Source organism: Coregonus lavaretus (genome assembly GCF_964263955.1).
Source record: "Coregonus lavaretus genome assembly, contig: HAP1_SCAFFOLD_840, whole genome shotgun sequence".
In the NCBI taxonomy this organism is placed as follows: domain Eukaryota; kingdom Metazoa; phylum Chordata; class Actinopteri; order Salmoniformes; family Salmonidae; genus Coregonus; species Coregonus lavaretus.
This window is the reverse complement of record NW_028157439.1, coordinates 112,916-119,625: the sequence shown is the minus strand read 5'-3', so window position 1 is coordinate 119,625 and position 6,710 is coordinate 112,916.

Genomic DNA, 6,710 nt, shown 5'->3' with positions numbered 1-6,710 from the left:
TAGTGGCTGGGGGGCGTAAGTGACTGCCTGGAGCCGGTCCTTGTAGTGGAGATATAAACCAAACACGCCCAGCTGCTCACCTGTAGCATTGAGGGACAGAGAGATGTGTTTTGTGGCATTTTAGTAAGGATTCAGATGCAATACTGTACTGATGCTCACATCTCACAAATATATTTGGATACAATAGTTCACTAGAATATTTTAATGGCTTTTCAAAATGTGCCCAAGTCCACTACTATTTACCTCCTGTGATTACATACCAGAGATGCAAATGGAGCTTGTATAAATAAACAAGTAGCATCTGTGGATACTGTCTCCTCCCTGTAATCCACAGACACAGCAGTGTTCTCTGGGCCCAAGGTGGTATTGTACATTTGTTTGACATTTACATCTGACTGTGTATCATTCACTTACAACACCACACGGAACAAAAATATAAACGCAACATGTCAAGTGTTGGTTCCATGTTTCATGAGCTGAAATAAAAGATCCCAGAGATTTTCCATATGCACAAAAAGCTTATTTCACTCAAATTTTGTGCACAAATTTGTTTACATTCCTGTTAGTAAGCATTTCTCATTTGCCAAGATAATCCATCCACCTGACAGGCGTGGCATATCAAGAAGCTGATTAATAATAATAATAATAATAATAACATTTAGCAGATGCTTTTATCCAAAGCGACTTACAGTCATGATTAAACAGCATGATCATTACACAGGTGCACTTTGTGCTGGGGACAACAAAAGGCCACTCTAAAATGTGCAGTTTTGTCACACAGCACAATGCCACAGATGTCTCAAGTTTTGAGGGAGCGTGTAATTGGCATGCTGACTGCAGGAATGTCCACCAGAGCTGTTGCCAGAGAATTGAATGTTAATTTCTCTCCCATAAGCCAAAACTTTGTTTTAGAGAATTTGGCAGTAAGTCCAATCAGCTTCACAACCGCAGACCACGTGTAACCACGCCAGCCCAGGACCTCCACATCTGGCTTCTTCACCTGCGGGATCATCTGAGACCAGCCACCTGGACAGCTGATGAAAATGAGGAGTATTTCTGTCTGTAATAAAGCCCTTTTGTGGTTAAAAAAATCATTCTGATTGGGTGGGCCTGGGAGGGCATAGGCCTACCCACTTGGGAGATTGGCCCACCCAATCAGAATGATTGTCCCTGCCCAGTCATGTGAAATTCATAGATTAGGGTCTAATTTATTTATTTCAATTGACTGATTTCCTTATATGAACTGTAATTCAGTAAAATCGTTGAAATTGTTGCATGTTGTGTTTATATTTCTGTTCAGTCTACTTTTGTGTTGTCAATCAGGGTTAATGTAACAATGATTAATAAACAGTAGAATCAAACACATTTTTATAAAAAGCACTGACTCGTGATTTACATTGTACTAATGTAAGAATTATCATTTTTCTGTGATACATTTTCCTGCATACTGTGTGGGATATCTAATGTACCCTGTTACAACGTCTGCAGAACACATTTCCAATTTTTCAAAGTCTTGAAACATACAAGGGAATTCATTGGGAATTGGCATGACAACACATGAGTTCCGAGTAGACAATATATCCTCAGGCCATTCCGACACTCCAGAAATAAAAGACAGAATCTAGCAAAGCGACGACTACCATGAAATAGCCCAGCAATGAAACAATCGGTTTCATATAAGTTACAGTTCAGACAGGCCACCACCATTAGCCCAATCGTGGTCTGTAGTCTTCAAATTGATTTGTACAGATCACACGTGTAGCTAGCTATTGATCAGGAACAGTTTTGATCCTATTTCAATGTGCACAAATCTGAGCATATCATTATCCACACATAAACTTGACTCCTTTTATTCCCTCCTGTCTGATGTGAAAACGTTCAAATGCTGTAGACCTACATTGGAAGTGATGGATATAGACAGTGTATAGTAAAATGTATATTCCTGCATTATGACTAGGGACTGGTGGTAAAAGCCTTTTCCAGAAATGAGAATTAGACCAAAAATAAAAGCAATTGTCGGAGGACGGTGCTGGACCATCTGACATAAACAGAAAATAAAGGGCGACAGTTTGATGAAAAAGCTTTAAATAAAAGGTTCAAATCAAGGTCATGTGACATGACTAACCAAAACACAGGTCCATAATCATGACCACTGGACCCTGGTTTATAGGCTTAGTGAGTCAATATAGGGTAGTAGGGGGTAACTAGCCCCCTGGGTTAACTGCCCGTAATTCACATAAAGACCACAAGATGCCACCAAATTATTTTCCCAACACTTTCCCTGGCTATCACTGTTCTTGCTGAACAAAAAAAATTTGTCTGTGTCGTCACAACTTTTGGAGATATTTCAACGAAACTATGTTGTGGTAAGTTGATCTAATTTTAGTTGTAGATATTCCAATGAAGTTCGATCTATATATAGATTTTAAATATACAAGTAGGAGAGCCTTAAGATAAATAATCCACTTGTTTAGAGAGAAAAATGTAAAGTAGTAATATGTTGGATGAGAGTCTTTATATTCCATTCCAATATTATATTCCAATGAATTAAAAACAACTATTGAAAACCTTTTTCTGCTGAATATAATTTTAAAGACTGCTGGCCTTTAAAATCTTGCATTATTCAAATCATATTTAGTGCAATTGTACATAATGGATTGTATGGAAAAGGAACAACAAAGAAAGAACAAAGACAATTAATGTGCAGGTGAGTTAAAAAGAGGGACTTTAGATCAATTCTCCTCATAGTATGGATATTAATGGTGACATGTGCAACACCCCCAAATATTTATTTAAATCATTAAAATAAGACAACTAGACTATTACTTACTAAAGAATTTCTAAATAAAACTTATTAAATGGATTTTAACACACTTCTGTGAAAACCTATACCATAATATTCTACCGGGGTAACCAGCCCCATACCCCATGGAGGAGGGCCAGTTACCCCGGTACTTTAAAAAAAGCCCCTTTTCTAAAAACAACATTTCATGAAATACCTAAAAAAGTGTAAACTGTAGCCATGTATTTCCCTTTATAGTTTATTCACCTAAGCATGACCTTCATCCACATACCAATTTTTTTCTCCAAACGTTGCTTTTTTGTGTCAGCAATTATACATTGTTCTTAGGGGGGGCTAGTTACCCTAGTACCCTACAGTGATAAGGTTGTGTGTGTGTGTATGTGTGTACGTGTGTGGGCGCAGTCTATGTGCTGAAACTCTGTGCCTGTCAAAGATCCTCAATGTTTGTAATGCGTCCGGCTTCACTCATCCTCTCCCAGTCTCCTCATATAGGGCCTAATTAACTTAATAAAGTGCAGCAATTTTGACATTTAAGGGCCTAACTCGCTCCGCGGCGGAAAAAGCGAGCACCGGAGGTAGAGATAACGTGAACTGACAGGGATCTCAAAAAATGAGTTTATCAGGAGAATGAAACATTAGAAACAGACCTTAGGAGATAGGTGCTCTCCTGTGTTCCCGTGATTGACTGGGCCGGTTGTTGTTAAAATGGTCAGCTTGGTGGGTCTTGTTTATCAGAGGGTGTGATCTACATTTTGGACCAGTGATCGAGGTGTAGGCTAGCTGGTGGCCAGGCTGTCTGTCTTTGGAGTCTTACTTTTAACCAAGTTATCATGAAACTATCTGATGTGTTGTGAGTGGGTCTGTGTACAGATATGGTTATACCAATTTACCTGCAGGGACCCCCGGGCGCCATCAGCACTCGCCGCTCTTGGGCATGTCCTCCGTCAAACCGAAGACAGGAAGTCAAGTCACTTGTTTTTTCCCTCCCTCCCTCACCGACCCATAACACATTTATCTTGAGATAACTTTGTCAGATTGTCAAGCAAACTCTCCGATGGGAGCCGAGCCCAAAGCCTATTAAAAAGGAATAAACGCCGGCCGCGCTGGTCACCAGTAACGGATACTCCCTTCAAGCTTTCCCGTGACTGCATTATCGGGGCTCCTGTTTCTGCAGCCGCAGCCAGCCCTCCCCGGTAATCACATTTCCCCTCCGTATCCCCTCCAAACAGACTTGTTTCATTGATTATATAAAGGGGATTGATTTTCCGTGACCAGATGTAACACTTGTAAAATGCATGTGTAATTGTATTGGGTTCTGTCTCCCTGTTTCCACCGCTCCATCCCTCCTCTCCTCCTCTCACCCCTCCGCTCTGTCTCCCTGTTTCCACCGCTCCTCTCCTCCTCTCCTCCTCTCACCCCTTCGCTCTGTCTCCCTGTTTCCACCGCTCCATCCCTCCTCTCCTCCTCTCACCCCTCCGCTCTGTCTGCACCAGGATGGGATGGGGGGGTAGAAACAGATGAATATTTAAATCAGGGGAGAGGAACGGCAGCAGCAGTAGCGCCAGTTGCGATGCTTTATGACACGATGCCGGCGCAGAGCACCACTGCTGCGCTATTCCAGGCCTGAGACTTCGGGTTCATGAATAATTTGCCACTGTTAATCTTGAGTGGTCTTGATTTATTCTGGGCCGCCTTTGAAGTGTAATGTGCTGAGGGCCTTATGGGGAGGACAAGAAACAGCAGAGACTAACAACAGCAGTAAATGAGGGAGAGGACGGGAATTCATTCTGCTCAGACAGGTCGCTCCTGCTGCATTTTCAGATTATTTTCAAGTACAGACCTCCAAGCTTTTTGACACAAAAATTGTCATTTGTAAACTAATGATAAATCGGATATATACAAAGGTAGCTGTTGATATCTATCAGTGACTTGCAATGTAAAACCATGATGGTAGATTAGAATCACTCACCTCAAGTACAAATGTCTTGACATCATTTTCACAGTCACACAGTGGATGGAATGTGAGAACCATGTTTGATGAAGTTAGACATGCTGATTTACTGAGTTCTACTTGATGTACATTAATTATGACAATTCAGTACATTGTCACAATTACAAAACTGTTGAACATTAAGTAATCGAACCAGGTCTCCTTGTTTACTGAGGCCACGTCTACCCCTCATGAAGGAGAGTGGCAGGCAGGTAATCAAAGAGAAAGCCCCTGAAGACCCGTCACAATCTTCAAAATGGCCGCCTGTTCATGTCATCTTCCCCTAGCCTTCTCTGTGACACCCCAGTTTAGCAGGGTAATGACCCGTCACTAACGATACCCTTTTCATTTGGCTCTATCAAGGTCAATGTCATCGGCAGTGACCAAACAACCATGTACATATAAACATATCTCTAATTGTGTTATCTATCCTTGGCCGATCCTGTAAGAGGTAAATGGGATAAACAGCCATTTTGACAAAGGTGGAAAGGTGGCCTGGTTTGGCTACACCCTCACCATCACTTCCTATCAGTGTTGCTGTTGTGCTTTTGGGGGATAGAGTCTAGTCTCAGGTGCTCAGTAGTTGTTTTAGGTCCAATCCCCCTGCAGGGCGTGGGGGTCAGTTGTTTGGGCTGGGGGCTGAACATTCACATTATTCTGAGGGGGAATTGGTCGTCACTCTGAATAGGATCAGGTAAATGGGGGGGGGGGGGGGGGGGGGGGGGGGCATGTTTGGAACCCAGGTTAGGCATGTTTGGAACTCAGGTCAGGCATGTTTGGAACCCAGGTCGGGCATGTTTGGAACTCAGGTCGGGCATGTTTGGAACCCAGGTCAGGCATGTTTGGAACCCAGGTCGGGCATGTTTGGAACCCAGGTCGGGCATGTTTGGAACCCAGGTCAGGCATGTTTGGAACCCAGGTCAGGCATGTTTGGAACCCAGGTCGGGCATGTTTGGAACTCAGGTCAGGCATGTTTGGAACCCAGGTCGGGCATGTTTGGAACTCAGGTCGGGCATGTTTGGAACCCAGGTCAGGCATGTTTGGAACCCAGGTCAGGCATGTTTGGAACCCAGGCTGTGTTCCAAACTGCACCCTATTCCCTATAGAGCACAGACTCTGGTCAAAAGTAGTGTTCTAAATTAGGAATGGGGTGGAATTTATTTCGGACCCCAGACACCATATCAATTTGTTTACACTTTTGGAACAATTCATTTGAAATTTATATTTGTTGGTGGAGTGTCTATGTGCTGAAGTGCTGGTAAAGGTGAAGTACATGAGGATAGTGTTCCTCCCTTTCTGTTGTGAGCAGGTCAGCATCTGGTCCTCTCATTCATCTGTTCGTACATTATTGTCAGGCCGAACTTAGCAGCTAACTCAATTAAATCCTGTAGCTGATTGCAATGCAAGTCACAGCCTCTTATATACAAATATGTATGGATATGTAATAATATAATATGCCATTTAGCAGACGCTTTTATCCAAAGCGACTTACAGTCATGCGTGCATACATTTTTGTGTATGGGTGGTCCCGGGGATCGAACCCACTACCTTGGCGTTACAAGCGCCGTGCTCTACCAGCTGAGCTACAGAGGACCACATATGTGTGTGTGTTAAAGATATATATATATAGAGAAAGAGAAAGAAAGAAAGAAAGAAAGAAAGAAAGAAAGAAAGAAAGAAAGAAAGAAAGAAAGAAAGAAAGAAAGAAAGAAAGAAAGAAAGAAAGAAAGAAAGAAAGAAAAAGAGTCAAGCCTTAGAGAGAGATATAACATGGGGTTTGAATAACTTTTGGGCGTATTATCTCAATTTAAGTCCGGGGGCCACGGAGAGAGAGAGCTTAAAAAACAAACCCCATGTAGGTTTTGAACCTCTATTAATTTCCCATCTGCATTATCCACTTAGTCTAAGGAAAGGCAC